Source organism: Elephas maximus, chromosome 3 (genome assembly GCF_024166365.1).
Source record: "Elephas maximus indicus isolate mEleMax1 chromosome 3, mEleMax1 primary haplotype, whole genome shotgun sequence".
Classification (NCBI taxonomy): domain Eukaryota; kingdom Metazoa; phylum Chordata; class Mammalia; order Proboscidea; family Elephantidae; genus Elephas; species Elephas maximus.
Genome location: NC_064821.1, coordinates 199,316,963 through 199,338,266, shown reverse-complemented (window position 1 = coordinate 199,338,266; position 21,304 = coordinate 199,316,963). Strand labels below are relative to the sequence as shown.

Here is a 21,304-nt window from a genome sequence, read left to right as displayed (position 1 = left end):
TTCCTTTATACTTATTTCTTGCCTTTCATGAGAAATTTTTGTTATCCCATTTTCCTTTCCTAACAAGTATTAACTTGTTGGTTATATATTCTCTTGTTACACTTTTAGTGGTTTCTTTTTTTTTTTTTATCTCTTCAGACATAGCTCTGCTACCTTATGTGACTCCAATAATGCTTATGAGCATGTCCCACATGTGTTTTACACTACGGGTTTTGTTTTGTTTTTTGTTTTTCTGCCCCTTCCTCTGATCTTTTCTCTCTGTGGGCTTCAGTTTGAGTATTTGGTGTGTAAGGATTTTATATTGCCTTGTCTTTCAGTTCATTCATCTTATTGTCTTTCAGTTCATTCATCTTATGCTCTGATGTGTCCAAACTGCTACTAAACCTATCATTGAATTTTTATTTCCAGATTTTTATTTTTTAGTATGCACATGTCCATTTCTTTTTCATAGGTTCAAATTCTCTGTTGAAATACTCTGTCTTTTTGTTTGTGTACTTCTTTTTCCTCTATTTTCTTTAAAATATTAATCAGAGCTATTTTAAAATCCATGTGCCCTTATCAAATATCTGGATAATCTGCTGTAGGTATGCTTCTAATGTCCCTTCTTTCTCTTGATTCTCTGTTTTTTGTTTTGTTTTGCTTGTTTTAATGTATATGTAGTATATAAAAGAACCAGAGAGGCCTCCGATTATCAGATTATCTTTCTCCAAAGAGGGTTCCCACATTGCTTTCTTAAGCAGAGGATGAGAGGCTGATTACTTCAGTGAAATCAGAGATTGTGCTTGGTTAGGTTGGGTTGCAATTTAAATAAGACTTACTCTACCTCTGCTTCATCCTGTTCCTTGGGAGTGGCCCTCATGGGCATTTTATTAAGAGACTGTCAGGCATCCATCCCTTAGATCTGGAAGACTATAGGAGATCTAGCTCTTTGTTTCATAGTTTCTTAGCCCAGCTCTCCAATCTCCCATTCCACACTTACTTAAGGAAAAGGCCACTATGGGTGGTCTCTTTCACAGCACTACAGGACTGTGAGAATTTCTGCTTTGCTTTTAAAAGATGACAGTCTGGGTCACCAGCCTTCCATGTACTCCTGGAGCTTAGCAAATGCCCTATTGGGAAAATCAGCTATGAGTTTAAGACCTTCTCACTTTCACAATTTAGCCTCTAGTCTTGTACAATCAATAAAATCTTTGCTGTTTCTTATCTCCCCCTTGCCTGGATCAAACTCAATATTCAGCTTATGTCTAGAATCAGCAGATACACCCAGGAGGAAAAATGGCTAGTGACTGTCATTTTACCTTAGGAAATTTCTGCTTATCTGGAATTTTATATCACATTGTCTACATGTTGTCCACATCTCTATGATGTCTTTAAAAGTAAGACTTGTAATTCTCTGGCCTTTTTTATTTGTTGCAGTGGGAACATTGACCTGCTGCAAACTGTTACATCCCCCTTAGAAGGAGAAGGTCTATGCTTTGTAATATGACTTTTGCAAAGAATCTCTGAATCAAATTCTTTTTTTAAAAAAATATGTTTTGCATAGATTTTTATTCAGTACCAGACATGAAAGAAGTTAATAAGGCCTATAATTTCACAACATTTAAATTTAGCAAAAGAATCTTAAAAAAAAAAAAAAAAGCCCATTGCCGTTGAGTCAGTTCTGACTCATAGCGACCCTATAGGACAGAGTAGAACTGCCCGCATAGGGTTTCCGAGAAGCGCTTGGTGTATTCGAACTGCCGACCTTTTGATTAGCAGTTGTAGCACTTAACCACTATGCCACCAGGGTTTCCAAAAGAATCTTAAGTAGATACAACTTACTTGACAGATTTTTTCTCATAAAAATATTTGTGGAAGAAAGATAATCTGAATAGCGTTAACAATACAAAATCTGAAAATATCTCCAACTAAAATGTTTACATACGAAAATTTAGAATTCAGAACATCTTCCATTTAGCAGAATTTTCCCTGAGCTTTCCAAGTACCTCAGCACCTATACAGAAATTATTTTCACAGCTAAAAACATTACGTTCTATAGAGAAAAGCCATATGAAGGTACAATAATTTTAAAAAACCTTAATAACTCAAATTTGATTTTACGGTAATTAATTTAAAACAATAAGATCAATGTTATTTAAAAAATACATTCTTATTAAAAATTCTAGTGACCTGATAATTAGAGATAAATACAGCTGAAAAACTAATGAAATTCTGCACCTATGTGTCAGGAACAATTATTTTACTTAATGTTATTTTTGATGTGTAGATTATCAATAATATCAATATAGTTTAACATACAAGTAGTAATAAAGAAAATTTTATGTTATTTCAATAAGTACAGATATATGTTCTATTTATTTTTAGAAATAAGTTTCTTTTAAAAATATTTTAATAAAACTATTTTACAGACTCACCACTATAATAAAAAATTAATTTGCCACCCAATAAATTAATATTTTAAAAATCAAAGGCTATTCATTAGTGTACTGACCCTCTTAATCTCCAAAGCCTTCTGGTTTGAATGTTAAACTACTGACCAATAGAGTTCCCCATATGCAGATAGATCATTGATGAACTTGCAGGAGGAGTCTTAGTGGTTACTGGCAACAGAAGCTGTACTGAAGAGAGATAAAATAACAAAACGAAGTAAGGAAGTAGAAACAGTGACAATGTATTTCTTTTTTCATTAAGTTTTGCTTTGAATGGGAGCAAAGAAATGAGTAAGTGTATAGTGGAGGATATGAAGTTAGGGGACTGTATTTTTTGGGCTAAATTACATAAAGTATACTTGTTTGTGGTGAGAGTAGTCCATTAATGAGGCAGAAATTGGTGATCCAGGGTGGAGAGAGGGAAAGGGATGGGATCCAAAGAACAAGGGGAAGATTGGCTTTTCTCTCAGACTAATCATATTATCCCTTCTGGTATACCTATTTGCTTTTTCTCTTCTTTATTCTGCTTTGGTGCCCTGGTGGCACAGTGGTTAAGAGCTACGGCTGCTAACCAAAAGGTTGGCAGTTTGAATCTGCCAACTGCTCCTTGGAAATTCAATGGTGCAGTTCTACTCTGTCCTATAGGGTCACTGTAAGTCGGAATTGACTCAACAACAACAGGGTTTTTTGGGGTTTTATTCTGCTTTATTCCCATATATATATATATATTTAAATCTTTTTTGTAAACCACTTTCAGTCCTTTTTGGAAGAATATAGAAAAGAAAAAGGGGAGGAGAAAGCAGGAAGGAAAAAAACATGGTTTTTATTTAAAACCTGAACCTCTCCCTTACACACTGGAGATATGGACTGTTGTTAGCTGCCGTCGGGTCAGCCCCAAGATGCCAATAATTGACTCCGAACAAATAACCTAAAGAGTGTGTGTGTGCATGCACGTGTATGTGTATGTGTCTGTAGGGGATTCCTGTTCTCTTCATGTTTTTTATCCAAGTAACTGGAGAGAGTGTTCCTGAGCCCCAGCTGGTGTTTCATGCTCTTTCTGATCAACAGTTAAACACAAGCTTCTTTGCTTTTCATGACCCCAAAATAAGTTTCCACATGTTAATACCAAAAGTGACTAAGTCCGTTCAATGCAGCTTTCATGCTGAGACTATCAAAACTAGTGCAGACTTTACCCCTTCCCTCACTGATATCATTGTAGGTTACCTATATGGTGCTGCTCATGGTGTTTTTAAGCCAGCTAGAAAAACAAAATCTCTTAGATAAACGGCCACTAAGTTCATGGCCCTGCACACTAGGTACCTGGGAGGATTTCATAATAAAAAAAAACACAGAATTTTTAAAAATTAAAAATTTTTGTTTTGGGGCATTCAAGATCCAACCTAACAATGCAGAAATTCCCATGCTATCATCCACATCAGAGGCCTATCCAAGTCTTGGTTTGAAGTCCTCTGTCCATTGTAGAATGACTACAGCTGTCGGAGGGTGGGGGGGGGTCCTTACGTTGAACTGAAGTCTGCTTCCCCGAAACCGCATCCATAGTGACTACAGTCTGCCTTATGGAGACACTTTGACTCCATCGTTCAAATGACAGCATTTCAAACACTTAACCATGATCATTGCACTAACCCATCCACTGCCTTAATCCCAGCACCCACCAGATTTTCTCTTATCCAGGCTATCTGTTACTGATTCCCATTCATAGTGACCCTATAGGTCAGAGCAGAACTGTTCAATAGGGTTCCAAGGAGCAGCTGGTGTATTTGAATGGCTGACCTTTTGGTTTGCAGCTGTAGCACGCCTAAGCTATTAACCACTGTGCCACCAGGATCCCTTATCCAGGCTAGTCAGCTCCAGTTCCCTCAACTGTTTCTTATGTGGAAGCATTTAACATAGTTCTTGAAACAAACTTGAATCTCAGTAAAAGATAATTTTGTCTTTCATGTTGTTATCAATGCCCAACATTTTACCATTTGTTTTCCTCTAGTGGACATTCTTCCAGATCATTAATGTTATTCAAAATGGTATTTTATCATTAATTTGTTAGTGGTAATTAATATTAAGAACTAGCATTTACTAGTTCTCCACAAAGGAGACTAGCTATCCTACTCATCAAAATAAAATACAAGAAAAAAAATAGGGACTCAGCAGAAACAAAATCAACAACAACAAATAAGAGGAAAAGACAATACATAAAGATAAACTACTTAGCACAAAAAATTAAGAACTAGCATTTACTAGTCTCCACAAAGGAGACTAACTATCCTACTCATCAAAAGAAAATCCAAGAAAAAAAGAGACTCAGTGGAAACAAAAGCAACAGCAATGAATAAGAGGAAAAGACAATATATACAGAAAAACTCAGCACAAAAAATTGAGTGGTAAAAAGACACTGTCAACAACACACAGAAAAAGGCATCAAAATGACAGCACTAAGCTCATACGTATCCATAATTACGCTGAATGTAAGTGGACTAAATGCACCAATAAAGAGGCAGAAAGTGGCAGAATGGATTAAAAAAAAGACAATCCGTCTATGTGCTGCCTACAGGAGACACACCTTAGACTCAGAGACACAAACAAACTAAAACTCAAAGGATGGAAAAAATATACCAAGCAAACAACAATCGAAAAAGAGCAGGAGTGACAATATTAATTTCTGACAAAATAGACTTCAAGTTAAATCCACCACAAATGATAAGGAAGGACATTATATAATGATTAAAGGGACAATATGCCAGAAGGGTATAACCACACTAAATATATATGCACCCAATGACAGGGCTGCAAGATATATAAAACAAACTTTAACAGAATTGAAAAGTGAGATAGACAGCTCCACAATTATAGTAGGAGACTTCAACACACCGCTTTCGGTGAAGGACAGGACATCCAGAAAGAAGCTCAATAAAGACAAGGAAGATCTAAATGCCACAATCAACCAACTTGACCTTATAGACATATATAGAACACTCCACCCAACAGCAGCCAAGTATGCTTTCTTTTCTAGTGCACATGGAACATTCTCTAGAATAGATCACATATTAGGTCATAAAGCAAGCCTTCGCAGAATCCAAAACATTGAAATATTACAAGCATCTTCTCTGACCATAAGGCTGTAAAAGTGGAAATCAATAACAGGAAAAGCAGGGAAAAGAAATCAAACACTTGGAAACTGAACAATACCCTGCTCAAAAACGACTGGGTTATAGGAGACATCAAAGATGGAATAAAGAAATTCATAGAATCCAATGATAATGAAAACTCTTCCTATCAGAACCTTTGGGATACAACGAAAGCAGTGCTCAGAGGTCAATTTATATCAATAAATGCACACATCCAAAAAGCAGAAAGGGCCAATATAAAAGAATTATCCCTACAACTTGAACAAATAGAAAGAGAGAAACAAAAGAAACCCTCAGGCATCAGAAGAAAGCAAATAATAAAAATTAGAGCAGAATTAAATGAAATAGAGACCAGAAAAACAGTTGAAAGAGTTAACAAGACCAAAACCTGGTTTTCTGAAACAATGAACAAAATTGATAAACCACTGGCAAAACTGAAAAAAGAAAAACAGGAGAGGAAGCAAATAACCAGAATAAGAAATGAGATGGGCGATATTACAACGGACCCAACTGAAATCAAAAGAATCATATCGGATTATAGATAGAAGTGCAATTTTGATCAAAATTCCAATGACATTTTTTAATGTGTTGGAGAAACAAATCACCAACTTCATATGGAAGGGAAAGAAGCCCCAGATAAGTAAAGCATTACTGAAAAAGAAGAACAAAGTGGGGGGCCTCACTCCACCTGATTTTAGAACATATTATACAGCCACAGTAGTCAAAATGGCCTGGTACTGGTACAACAGATACATAGACCAATGGAACAGAATTGAGAACCCAGATATAAATCCATCCACATATGAGCAGCCAATATTTGACAAAGGCCCCAAAACAGTTAAATGGGGGGAAAGACAGTCTTTTTAACAAATGGTGCTGGCATAACTGGATATCTATCCGCAAGAAAATTAAACAAGACCCATACCTCACACCATGCACAAAAACTAACTCAAAATGGATCAAAGACCTAAATATAAAATCTAAAATAATAAAGATCATGGAAGAAAAAATAGGAACAATGCTAGGAGCCCTAATACATGGCATAAACAGTATACAAAACATTACTAACAATGCAGAAGAGAAACCAGATAACTGGGGGCTCCTAAATATCAAACACCGATGCTCACCCAAAGACTTCACCAAAAGAGTAAAGAGATTACCTACAGACTGGGAAAAAGTTTTCAGCTATGACATTTCTGATCAGCGCCTGATCTCTAAAATCTACATAATACTGCAAAAACTCAACTACAAAAAGACAAATAACCCAATTAAAAAATGGGTAAAAGATATGAACAGGCACTTCAATAAAGAAGACATTCAGGTAGCTAACAGATGCATGAGGAAAGCTCATGATCATTAGCCATTAGAGAAATGCAAATCAAAACTACAATGAGATTCCATCTCACTCCAACAACAACAAAAAAAAACGAGGCTGGCATTAATTCAAAAAACACAAAATAATAAATGTTGGAGAGGTTGTGGAGAGACTGGAACACTTATACACTGCTAGTGGGAATGTAAAATGGTACAACCACTTTGGAAATCGGTTTGGCTCTTCCTTAAAAAGCTAGAAATAGAACTACCATATGATCCAGCAATCCTGCTCCTTAGAATATATCCTAGAGAAATGAGAGCCTTTACATAACCAGATATATGCACACCCATGTTTATTGCAGCACTGTTTACAATAGCAAAAACATGGAAGCAACCAAGGTGCCCATCAACAGATTAATGGATAAATAAATTATGGTATATTCAAACAATGGAATACTACGCATGGATAAAGAACAATGACGAATCCGTGAAACATTTCATAACATGGAGGAATCTGGAAAGCATTACACTGAGTGAAATTAGTCAGTTGCAAAAGGACAAATATTGTATGAGACCACTATTATAAGAACTCGAGAAATAGTTTAAACAGAGAAGAAAATATTCTTTGATGGTTATGGGTTGGAGGGGGAGGGAAGGAGTGAAGAAGAGGGGTTGTCACTAATTAGATAGTACATAAGAACTATTTTAGGTAAAATGAAAGACAATACACAGTACAGGAGAGGCCAGCACAACTGGACTAAACCAAAAGCAAAGAAGTTTCCTGAATAAACTGAACGTTTCGAAGGTCATTGTAGCAGGGGAGCAGGTTTAGGAACCATGGTTTCAGAGGACATCTAAGTCAATTGACATAATAAAATCTATTAAGAAAACATTTTGCATCCCACTTTGGAGAGTGGCATCTGGGGTCTTAAAAAAAACACTAGCAAGTGGCCATCTAAGAAGCATCCATTGGTCTCAACCCACCGGGAGCAAAGGAGAATGAAGAGCACCAAAGACACAAGGTAATTATGAGCGCAAGAGACTGGAAGAGCTACATAAACCAGAGACTACATTAGCCTGAGGCCAGAAAAGCTAGATGGTTCCCGGCTACAGCCGATGACCGCCCTGAAAAGAGAGGAAATTTAGAAAATTTTTTAAAAAAAGGAACTAGCTTTTACTGAAAGCGGACAATGTGCCAAGCACTTTGCTAAGTGGTTACAGGCATTCTCACTTAACCCTGAAAACAAACTTAAGGTATTATATGGCTATCCTTATTTTACAGATGGAAACCCTCATGGAGCAGAAGTTAAAAGTTTGGCCGCTAACGAAAAGGTTGGTAATTTGAATCCACAACGTGCTCCTTGGAAGCCCTATGGGGCAGTTCTACTCTGTCCTATATGGTTGCTTTGAGTCCGACTTGATAGCAACAGGGTATTTTGCAGATGAGGAAACCAAGACTTAGAGAAGTTAAGAACCCTAATCAAGGTCATACAGCTAGTGGGGCGTAGAGGGAGTCACCCGCCAATTTTCTCCCATGCTTTCATCTACTTGCATCACGTTGCCATTGGCTCTCAGATAAGTTGTGGTTTCCTTTTTCTCTTTTCTTCTTATAGTTTTATTGTAAAGCTCAAAGTTATGGCCACAGAGGTTCATGCATTTGTAGTCTTATCTGATTTGGTTCATTGCTTGCTTGGAACCTAACTTTTGCTTAACACTATTTTAAAAATTACCATTCTCTTTTAATCACCTGCAGAATTAAAAATGTTTAATTCTATATTGGATTCTTTTCTTATTCTAGCCCATCTTCTTTTTGCTTTCATGACGCCACTTCTCCTGTTTTCTCCCAATAACTTAACAATTTCTTGTCAGTTTCCTTTTCTTCCACTCATAGTTGTTTCCCACAGCATTTCGTCTTTATGTTCTTTTTTTTTTTTTGATCTACACTTTCTCTAGTGTAGAGAATGGCCCCCACATGGAATTGCAGATAATCATAATAATCAGGTTGGTACCAACTTACCCTAGAATGTTATAAATTTTATAAATACAAGCTGTTAAATGTAATATTCATGATAACCACTAGGAAAAAAAAATTTTTTAATGCATAAAAGGAAAGAAGAAGAGAACCAAAAAGGCCCACTACAATAAACCAATAAAACACAAAAGCAAGCAGTCGTAAAAGTTAAAGGCAACGAAGTCTGAAGACGTACAAAAAACAACAAAATGGCAGAAATAAGGCATTTCTTACACTTAACAGTGAATGCAAATGGACTGTGGTGGATTAATCACTTTTGTGTGTGGCCTTTATAGCCCTGGTTTTGTAACTCCCACGCCGGTAATTGTGTGATAGGGTAATTGTGGCCTACCAAGGAGATTGGTCAGTTTTGGCTTAAAAAAGACCCAATTCCAGAGCAAAGAGGAGGAACCCACCAACAACAAGGAAAGACAGATATGTCAGCAGAAGACAGCGTGGTAGGCTTACTGACCCATGGAGAGAGAAACATGAGTGCCTTTGTGCATAGACTGAGGGCCAGGGAGAGGAGTGCCTGAAAGCATGGCTGGGGAGAGTCTGTCCTGATGCAAAAACTGTATCCTGAGTGTTCTTGAGCCTGAATTATAACTGTTACTTCACTAATAAACCCCATAATTTTGAATATGGTCTGTGACTTCTGTGTGGCCATTGCAATGAATTATTGAACCTAGTAGAGAGTGTGCTGTGCAAGGAATGGTTGGTGTCAGAATTAGTAAAGATGAAGAAAGAGGAGGCATGTCTGACCTCCTCCTCATGGGAATCAGCCTTGGACTGTTGAGTCTCCTTTCCTCTTGTAAAGTAAGAGGAAGTCAGGCACTGCCCCAAGCCATTTTTATATGGACTAAATGCTCCAATCAAAAGGCAGACAGTGGAACAAAGTTCTGCCTTGGGCATTATGCTCTTATAAGAACTATCTACATGGGATCAAATTGACCACGGGAACTAGAAAAAGATTAGATAGGCTCCTTAGGGGACAGTGAGTTTATATTAATGAGGGAGGAACAACTCAGAAAAGGAAGGTGAACATGGTTATATGACTCAAAGAATGTAATTGTCTTAGTTATCTAGTGTTGCTGTAACAGAAATACCACAAATGGATGGCTTTATCAAACAGAAGTTTATTCTCTCACAGTCTAGAATGCCAGCTCCAAGGGAAGTCTTTCTCTGTTGGCTCTGGAGGAAGTTTCTTGTCATCAATCTTCCTCTGGTTGAGGAGATTCTCAGCACAGAGACCCTGGGTCCAAAGGCCACACTATTCTCCTGGCTCTTGTTTCTTGGTGGTATGACATACCCTGTCGCTCTACTTACTTCTTTCTTTTATATCTCAAAAGAGATTGGGTTAGGATGCAACCTAATCTTGTAGATTGAGTCCTGCCTCATTAATGTAACTGCAGCTAATCCCACTTCATTAATATCAAGAGCTAGGATTTACAACACATAGGAAAATTGCACAGGATAACAAAAATGGTGGACAATCATACAGTACTGGGAATCATGGCCTAGCCAAGTTGACACATGTTTTTGGGGGACACAATTGAACCAACTATAGTAATCGATGTCACTAAATTATACATGTAGAAACTGTTGAATTGGTATGTTTTACTGTGTAGATTAACAACAACCAAATAAATAAAATTTAGGGGAAAAAAGTAGCCAATAGAATGATTTTTGATAAATGTTAATATACTTATCAGAATCAGAAGATGTTTATCTCAGCAGCAGATTACTCTGTTTGGCTAATTTCAATACTGTTCTTATATGCTTACATGATATTAAGCAGAAAAATGGTATAAATAATGCTTTTTTACTTAGTGATTCTTAAAGTGTTATGTTACTCATTCCTCTGAGTTTAATTCTGGAAAATATCCAAGATGGGAAGGGAGAAAGTTTCATGAAAAATCCAAAAGTAATAAACCATAAACGAGCCTAAATTTTGAGTACCCCCATGAGGGATAAGTACCACTTCTATGGAAATACAGTAGATATTAAAGCAAAAAAAAAAAAAAAAAAAATCAGGTACAACTAGAGGCAAAAAAAAAGGACTCTTAGAAATTAAAGCATAATTACCAAAATTTAAAACTCAATCAGAAGGCTGAAAACTAGTATGGTATGCCTTCCAAACATGGCTGAAAACTCATGTTCAGAATGCATTCCATAAGATAAGTATAAGAAATTCTACCAGAACACAAAACAAAAAGACAGAGAAAAATTGAGTGATGAAATTTTTGCAGTATGGAGGATAGCATCACTTATTTTTGTAGGAATTTCAGAAAGATCAAATAGAGAGGCTAGAAAAGAAGCAATAATCAAGGAAATAGGAGAAAATTTCCTTTGCTGAAGAAAGGCTTGAACCATCAAATTAAAAATACAACCAGATGCTGGGCAGGAATATGTAAAGAAAACACACCTGGGCACACCCTGGTGAAATCTAGAACTCCAAGGATGAAGAAAAAATCTTAAATGTTTCCAGACAAAGAAGTTAAAGAACAAGAATCAAACTGGCATACAATTTCTTGTTTGCAAATCCAAATGCTAGAAAAAACATGGAGTTTACTACTTACGTAAGAGTAAAATGAGGATATTTGCAGCTATTTATGTACTTAGAATGTGTACTATTCAAGTACACTTAAAAATTTACTCAAGGATATTCTCTAACAAAATAAAAATAAATTAAGGATTTCCAAAACAAGGAGGAAGTTACGGAACTCAAGATATACTGGTGAACAAAGAAATCAATGATATTAAGTCCCAATAATTGTTGATAATGACATTATTAATATAACAAATTCCTAAGAGAAGATTCCTAAAACAGAAGATGGGGGAAAAAATTAATAAGTAAATTAAAAAAAAAAAAACAAATCCATTGCCATGAGTTGGTTCCTACTCATAGCGACCCTATAGAAGAGAGTAGAACTGCCCCACAGAGTTTCCAAGGAACGCCTGGTAGATTCCAACTGCCGACCTTTTGGTTAGCAGCCTTAGCACTTAACCACTATGCCACTAGGGTTTCCAAGTAAATAAAAACTCCAGCTTATTTCAACACAATGAAAGGATGGACAGAAATTAATACATGCTAAATATTTCACCTTGCTAGGAAGTCAATACTAGTGAATTCTAATTACTGACATAAAAATAGATTTGTGTATGTTTCTTAAAATACAGTGCGTAATCATTAATAGAATAGATTAATTTCAAGATTTTATCCCTGTCTGTTAGGGCATTAGGACAGATTGGCAGTGAGAGAAAGAACTTGGCAGTAGAAAAATGGACTTTTGGCTAACCAGTTCATGGATGTGATAACTGGTAGCTCCACCAGAAAGAAATTAGAAAAAAATCACTCCAGTGATCTGGACAAGAGACACCATATAGAAAATGTTAAGTCTCAGGTTAATTAGAATGCAAAGACAAATTCTGCTTGCATACACGCCCACAATTTTGTTTCATGAATGTGAATGCTATGTTGTTAAAAAAAAAAAAAGTTGTTAGGTGCATAAAATTCTGTGGTTACTACATCTTTGAAGCCGATTTTACCACTGTGCATTTCCTCACCCAAACCACACACATATTTCAGTAGAAATTTCAGAAAGACCAAATAGAGAGGCTAGAAAAGAAGCAAAAATCAAGAAGCAATAACGGTAATCATTGCACATTCTCTTACCCAAACCACACACCACTGTGTGCTTATTGCACAAAGCACAGATAAGAAGGATAAAAGTGGGATTGAGGAATTATGTTGGAGGTTTGGTAGCACCAACATAGATTCCAAATGTCTTGACTATTTTGCTATAAGTTTAAGGCCCTAGAGTCGTTGCACAGGCTCTTCCTGGTGTCACCGTGGAAACTTAACCTCTATCATGAAGTTATGTGATGGAAATGATAACAGTTACTGAACTCACTTTAGGAAAATAAGTGACAGAAGAGGCAATTTGTCAGAGGGGAGATAATGTGCATCATTCACCATTTTCCAGTGAGAGGTGAAACTAATTGGTAAAACGGCCTAACACTATACGGGGGGTACAACGTTTAGAATATACAGTCAAATCTGCATACTTTCAACAAAAATTGAACAACCTGGTGTAAATCGAACTTCGGATACCCATGTTTGCTCTCCACTCCAGGGAATAGGCATTTAAAAAAAAAGGCATAGGAAACTCCAAATGCTCTTGGCTTAAATATGTGTATACATATATTTAGATGTATGTATACACTACAGCAGCAGAAAAATTGACACCTTTGAATTGTGGTGTTGATGAAGAATATCGAATACTGCCAAAAGAATGAAAAATCTGCCTTGGAAGAAGTATAACCAAAATGTTCCTTAGAAGCAAAGATGGTGGGACTAAGCCTCACATACTTTGAACATGTTATCAGGAGAGATCAGTCCCTGGAGAAGGACATCATGATTGGTAAAGTAGAGGGTCAGTAAAAAAGAGGAAGACCCTCAATGAGCTGGATTGACACAGTGGCTGCAACAATGGGCTCAAGCATAACAACAATTGTGAGGGTGGCACAGGACCTGGCGGTGTTTTGTTCTGTTGTACATAGGGTTGCTATGAGTTGGAACCGACTCGATGGCACCTAACAACAACATACACTGTAAAACAATTACCACAATAAAGATATTGAACATATCCACCACCCCCTAAAGTTTCCTTGTATCCTTTGTGACACATCCGTAGTAAAAGAAAGTATTTGGCGGTAAAAAAAAAAAAAAAAAAAAAAAAACTGTCCCCACCTTCCAACCAATCACTGATCTTCTTTCTGTCTGTATAAATTCACATTTTCTAAAATTTTTTATAAATAAAACAGTATATTTTCTATCTGCTTTTTTCACTCAGCATAATTTTGTGAGATTCATCCATGTTGTTACATGCATCAATAGTTTGTTCCTTTTTGTTGTTGAGTATTAGACAGGAATATAACACAATTTGTTTATTCATTCATCTATGAACGCGCATCTGGGTTGCTTCCGGTTTGGACTATGGCAAAGTTGTGATGCACATTCATGCACGAGTCTTTGTAAGAACATATGCTTTCATTTTTCTTTAGTAAATACAATTTTTTAAAAAAATACTAACGAGTGGAATAGGAAGTCACTTGTAGTTTAACTGTAATTAAACTTTTTAAGAAATTGCCAAACTGTTTTCTAAAGTGGTTGTACCATTTTACATTTCCCCCAGCCATGTTTGAGGGTTCCAGTTCCTGCACATCCTCGCCAACATTCAGTCTGGTCAAAAAACTCGTTGTCATCAAGTCAGTTACAACTAACTCATAGCTACTCTATGGAACAGAATAGAACTGCCCCATAGGATTTCCAAGGCTGTAACCTTTACGGAAGCAAAATTCCATGCCTTATTCCCATGGAGCAGCTGCTGGTTTCGAACAACCAATGTATCAGTTAGCAGCTAAGTGCTTAACCACCGCACCACCAGAACTCGTTTAGGTATAGTCAGCCTTAGTCTTTTCAATTTTAGCAATAGGTGTGTAGCAGTATCTCATTATGGTTTCAATTTGTATTTCCCTAATGATGGAAACCCTGGTGGTGTAGAGGGTGAGAGTTTGGCTGCTAACCAAAAGGTCAGCGGTTCAAACCCACTAGAAGCTCCTTGGAAACACTATGGGACAGTTCTACTCTGTTGTGAGTCGGAATCAACTCGACGGCAACAAGTTATATAATGACTAATGATGTTGAGTACCTTTTCATTTGCTTAGTTTCCAACCTAATATCTTCTTTGGTAAGTGTCTGTACAAATCTTTCGCTCATACATTTTATTGAGTTATTTGTTTTCTTGTTGTTTGGATTTTGAGAGCTCTTTTTTTATATATTCTAGAAAATTTTCTCAATCTCTGGCTTGTCTCTTCATTCTCTTAACAATGTCTTCCAAAGAACAGTTTTTAATTTTGGTGAGGTCCAGTTTATCAGTTTTTTCTTTTATAAACTGGGTTTTTGTGTTGTATCTAAGAACTCTTTGCCTACCCCAAGGTCTCAAATATTTTCTTCTAAAAGTTTTATAATTTTAGGTTCATGATCTACATTGAGTGAACTTTTGTACATATGGTACAATGAATGGATCAAAGTTTCTTTTTCTTGCATATGAATATCCAATTATTCTAGCGCCATTTGTTGAAAAGGCTATCTTTTCTACACTTCATTGCCTTGCCTTTGTACCGTTCTGAAAATTCAGGTGTCCATATATGTGTGAGTCTCTCTCTGGACTCTGTATTCTATTGATCTATTTGTCTTTCTTTAAGCCAAACACACACTGCTTAACTCTGAGTTTATAATTCTTGTAATCAGGTAGTGTTAGCTCTCTAATTTGGGTTTTCATTTTCAAAGTTGTTTTGCTTATTGTAGGTACTTTGCAGGAGCCCTGGTGGCATTGTGTTTAAGGGCTCAGCTGCTAGCCAAGAGGCGTGCAGTTTGAATCCACCAGCCCTTCCTTGGAAACTGTTTGGGAAAGTTCTACTCTGACTACACGGTACTGTGAGTCAGCCTCTACTCAATGACAATGGGTAGTATTTCCATATGAATTTTAGAATCAACTTGTCGATATCTACAAAAAATTCTAATGGAATTTGGCCCTATCTATAGCTTAATTTGGGGGAAAATTGACATCTTGACAATATTTAATTTTCAAACCCGTGAACAAGTTATATCTTTCCATTTATTTAGGTCTTATTACTTTCTCTCAGTGGAATTTTCTAGTTTGAGTATATGCATCTTTTGCCAGATTTATGCCAAAATATTTGATATTTTTATCACTTCAGTTTGAATAGTTTTTATTGTCTTCAAGTTTACTGAATTTTTTTTCTGCAGTACCTATTCTGCTTAAAGCCCATCCAATTAATTTTTGTTTAATACATTATATTTTTTACATTTTAGAACTTCCATTTAGTCCTCGTTTGGAGTTTTCATTTCTCTTCAGAAATACCCCAACTCTTCAACCTTCCAACATCTTCTCCTGTAAAATCTTTACAATATTTATAACTGTTGTTTTTAAAGTCCTTGTCTGCTAATTCCAGTAAGTGGGTCAAATATGGGCCTCCTTCTATTGATTGTTGTTGTTGTTAGGTGCCGTCGAGTTGTTTCCGACCCATAGTGACCCCATGCACAACAGAACGAAACACTGCCCAGCCCTGAGCCATCCTCACAATCGTTGCTATGCTTGAGGTCGTTGTTGCAGGCACTGTGTCAACCCACATCATTGAGGGTCTTCCTCTTTTCCGCAGACCCTGTACTCTGCCAAGCATGATGTCTTCTCCAGGGACTGATCCCTCCTGACAACATGTCCAAAGTATGTAAGACGCAGTCTCGCCATTCTTGCTTCTAAGGAGCATTCTGGTTGTACCTCTTCCAAGACAGATTTGCTTGCTCTTTTGGCAGTCCACGGTATATTCAATATTCTTTGCCAATACCACAATTCAAAGGCATCAATTCTTCTTCGGCCTTCCTTACTCATTGTCCAGCTTTCACATGCATTTGATCCCGCATATGATGTGATTGAAAATACCATGGTTTGGGTCAGGCGCACCTTAGTCTTCAAGGTGACATCTTTGCTTCTCAATACTTTAAAGAGGTTCTTTGCAGCAGATTTTCCCAATGCAATGTGTCTTTTGATTTCTTGACTGCTGCTTCCATGGGTGTTGATTGTGGATCCAAATAAAATGAAATCCTTGACAACTTCGATCTTTTCTCCGTTTATCAAGATGTTGCTCTTTGGTCCAGTTGTGAGGATTTTTGTTTTCTTTATGTTGAGGTGCAATCCATACTGAAGGCTGTGGTCTTTGATCTTCATTAGTAAGTGCTTCAAGTCCTTTTCACTTTCAGCAAGCAAGGCTGTGTCATCTGCATAACTCAGGTTGTTAATGAGTCTTCCTCCAGTTCTGATGCCCCGTTCTTCTCCATATAGTCCAGATGCTTATATTATTTGCTCAGCATACAGATTGAATAGATATGGTGAAAGAATACAAGCCTGACACACACCTTTCCTGGCTTTAAACCAATCAGTATCCCCTTGTTCTGTCCAAACAACTGGCTCTTGATCTATGTAAAGGTTCCTCATGAGCGCAATTAAGTGTTCTGAAATTCCCATTCTTCACAATGTTATCCATAATTTGTTATGATCCACACAGTCAAATGCCTTTGCATAGTCAATAAAACATAGGTAAACATCCTCCTGGTATTCTCTGCTTTCAGCCAGTATCCATCTGACATCAGCAATGATATCCCTGGTTCCACTTTCTCTTCTGAAACCAGCCTGAATTTCTGGCCGTTCCCTGTCGATACACTGCTGCAGCCGTTTTTGAATGCTCTTCAGCAAAATTTTGCTTGTGTGTGATATTGTTCTATAATTTCCACATTTGGTTGGATCACCTTTCTTGGGAATAGGCATAAATATGGATCTTTTCCGGTCAGTTGGCCAGGAAGCTGTCTTCCATATTTCTTGGCATAGACAAGTGAGCACCTCCAGCACTGCATCTGTTTGCTGAAACATCTCAATTGATATTCCATCAATTCCTGGAGCCTTGTTTTCACCAATGCCTTCAGAGCAGCTTGGACTTCTTCCTTCAGTACCATCGGTTCCTGATCATATGCCACCTCTTGAAATGGTTGAACATCGACTAATTCTTTTTGGTATAATGACTCTGTATTCCTTCCATCTTCTTTTGATGCTTCCTGTATCGTTTAATATTTTCCCCATGGAATCCTTCACTATTGCAACTTGAGGCTTGAATTTTTTCTTCAGTTCTTTCAGCTTGAGAAATGCCGGGTGTGTTCATGCCTTTTGGTTTTCTATCTCCAGCTCTTTGCACATGTCATTATAATACTTTACTTTGTCTTCTCGAGCTGCCCTTTGAAATCTTCTGTTCAGTTTTTTTACTTCATCAATTCTTCCTTTTGCTCCTAATTATGAATCACATTTTCTTGCTTTTTAACAAATCTCATAATTTTTATTTTATTCTAATGATTATAAAAAGAATTATATTCAAGTATAATATTTTTCATTTTCTTTTGTTTATTTCCCAGGGAATGGAAGCCTTCCCCTTTGTCTGGCAGTTTGAGAAGCTGATTATTAATATTCCTGTTAGAATTAAATTGAGTTGACATAGGATCACTGCTTTAACTAGATTGACTCCACCTGTAGTTAGCCTAACCCCAACCTTCTGCACTACCACTGCCTTGTAGATCTTATCAATTTTTGAGGTGGGCAGGGGTTGGGCTGCAGTTTCAGTATTTTTCCTTTACTTTTATATTAAAACCATAGAATCCAACCATTATGAAATGTGTGGGATAATGCATTTTCTCTCCGGAATTCAGTCCATCAAAGGTTTCTTGCATGCACCGTTCTTCGATAACCCCATTGCCATCGAGTCGATTCCAACTCCTAGTGACTCTATAAGACAGAGTAGAACTGACCCATACAGTTTCCAAGGAGCACCTGGTGAATTTGAACTGCCGACCTTTTGGTTAGCAGCCATAGCTCTTAACCACTACGCCACCAGGGTTTCCTTTGATAAACCCGAAAAACCTGTTGCTGTCGAGGTCAATTCCGACTCATAGCGACCCTATAGGACAGAATAGAACTGCCCCATAGAGTTTCCAAGGAGCGCCTGGCGTATTTGAACTGCTGACCTTTAGGTTAGCAGCCGTAGCACTTAACCATTACACCATCAGGGTTTCCTTCCTTTGATAGACCCATAGAAAAGGATGGCTTTTATTTTGTCAATGGTTTTCTTGTTGTTACGGTGGAACTGAAGGTCCTTCATATCCTTCTACATCTTTATCAAAAGAAGAATTCTCAAAAGCCAGTGCCTTACTGATAAATATCCACTAGCTGTCTTGCTGTTTAAAGTGGAGACAAAGATAAGACACTGGCCCAGGCATAACAGGAAATATGACTTTCAGCAAGGTACCAATCTGACATTTCTAAAGGTATACACGTGAGACCAGGAAAAAGAAAAAGCTTTAAATGACAAGGAAAGAAGGAACATTCCTACAGAGAAGGAAAAAGGAAGAAAGAGAATATGAAGTCATGTTTTCAGCTCTTGGAAATTCTATACTCTCTTTCTTCCTTCTTGTTTCTGTTGTAGGGGAAAAGACCCCAGACTCAAATTTAATTAAAAGAGTTTTTCATTAAGCCAAGACAAAGACAGCCATCACAGTGAGGGTCTGCTAGTGTGCACCAGGCACAAGAGACTAGCAGAGTCCACTGAATCACAAGCGTGGAGCCTCTAATATATGTTACAGAAGGAAGTAAAGGTTCGTCATTGTCAAAGGTGGGATAACAAAAGGACATCTTAATAGAGATAGGTTTACAGAGCTTAGATGACTAGTTACCTATTTACTGACATTACATGGATTAGTAGCTTACAAGTATTATTTTAAGTCTTCTTGGTAATAAAGCATAGAGATAAGCAGCTTGGGTTAAGGTTCCCTTGGAAACAAGCTAACACAATGCTGAGTAGTACTTGGTGAAGTAAGATAGTTCCTGTTTGATAATATGGGTGCTTTGTTGGTTAGTTGCCACTTAGTTACCATAAAGAGTTCACAGAGTGGTCTCAGGTACATAAAGGCCCCTTGGAAATAAACTGGCAACATTAGGTTTTAGCTAGGTTACAAGGGAAAAAAAACCCACATTTTCTTAACAGGCAGAACTGGTTCCACAGGTTTTCTCACACAGAATGAATTTCAGACCTGAACGCTATCAAGCCAAATACTTCTTTACAGTTTTTATGGTCTCTGTGATAGTTAAGATTGTGTGTCAACTTGGTTGGGCCATGATTCTCAGTATTTTGGTAGTTGTATAATATTGTGATCACTTTCCTGTTGAAATTTGGTATGTGATCACCCCCATGATGGAATCTGCTGAGTGGTGCCGGCAGGGGTGGGGCCTGTGGTGGCTCACTGCCCCCTCAGCCTTCATCTCTCCACCTGTCACCTTCCGCCCTCTACTTCATTTTCCTGCTCCTCTTGCAAGGGTCGTTGGCTTGTTCTGGATCCAGCAGCTGACTCTTGTCTGACCTCTGGTTCTTGGGACTTGAGCAAGCAGCTTACCTGTCCGTCTTGGAATTCGCCAATCTTCAAGGCCTATAAGCAAGAGTCCTGCTCCCTGACCTGCCTATCTTGGGTTCTCCAGCCCCTGCAGCTGACTCAGGAGAAACCTTGTGGTCTTGCTTGCCGACCCTGGTGATTCCTCCACCATCACAACCTGTGAGCCGGATCTCAGCTCTCCAACTTGCTCACCTTGGGTTCACCAGCTTCTGCGGCTCCGTGAATTGGGAAAGGACTCTATCCTGATCCAAGGACTTGGGACGTTCCAACCCCTACAATCGTGTGAGCTGTTTCTTTAATATAAATCTCTGTATATATGTTTATACGCGTTACTGGTTTTGCTTCTCTGGAGAACCCAGCCTAAGACAATTGGTACTGGGAGTGGTTCTAGAGAAACAGAACTGTAAGAATGAATATCCTAAATTGGTTCTCAAATCTGGGTAGTCTTAAAAATGTTGATGACTCTGCTTCCAACAGTAAAGAAGGCACTGCTAATCCATGGGATGAGGTGGCAACACAAATAAGCAAAATATCGCCACCTTTAGATCAGGCACTGGTGAAAGGCGAGGCTCTGGGTAAACACATGTGTGATATCTTTCTAGAGTTTTCAGAATGAAAAGTATAAGGAAGCTGGTCGTTGGGTCCTACTTTCACTGGACAAAGTGGTGAAATAAAGAGATGTGCTCAGGGCTTCAGAGTCAAATCTCAAATGCCACATAAATGACCTCAAATCTTGCACTTGTGCTTTGAAATAAAGCCTTATTTCTTGTAGTAACAGCTGATACTGCTGAAAGTCAAACTCAGACTCTTATTGTAAGAGTGGCTGAATTACAACACCAGCTCCATTGCCAGCCCAGAGCAGTGTCTGAAGTTAAAGTGAGGGCATTGATCAGGAAGAAATGGGATCCTGAAACTTGGAATGGGGACATATGGGCAGATAATCGGGAAGCTGGAAACAGGAAGCCCCTAAATTCTGTTGAAGTTAGATCACTCCTGCCAACAGAACCACTCCCATCTGAAGAGATTACTTCATGTTTGTCTGCTCCACCACCCTGCCCAGAAAAACCATCAGCCCCTGCACTCCCACCTCGTGAGATTAGTGCTAGCCCAGCTGCCTCTAAAGAGCCCTTGCAGGAGTCACTGCCTGCGGCATCTCCTGAGGTAGATGCTTTACAAGAGAATGCTGAATGTTCTCAAAACAATTCCACACCACCTCTTCTGGCTTCTAGACCTATAACTAGGTTTAGTCCCAGCAAGCCCCAGAAGGAGAAGTACGAAGTGTGACCCAGGAGGCTGTATGCTACACCCTAAAAGAACTGCTTGACTTTTCTAATAC

The 21,304-nt window shown here is 37.9% G+C and overlaps 1 protein-coding gene across 1 annotated transcript in view; it reads left to right on the top strand.

Annotated features, from left to right (window-relative positions):
* Window positions 1-20,114, top strand: part of SLAMF1 (signaling lymphocytic activation molecule family member 1) — a 91,465-nt gene extending 71,351 nt beyond the window's left edge. Inside the window, exons 8-9 of the transcript XR_007516862.1 lie at window positions 8,169-8,218; window positions 20,054-20,114. The gene's annotated coding sequence lies outside the window, so the exon portion shown is untranslated. The remainder of the gene's footprint in view (window positions 1-8,168; window positions 8,219-20,053) is intronic.
* Window positions 20,115-21,304: the final 1,190 nt, after the last annotated feature.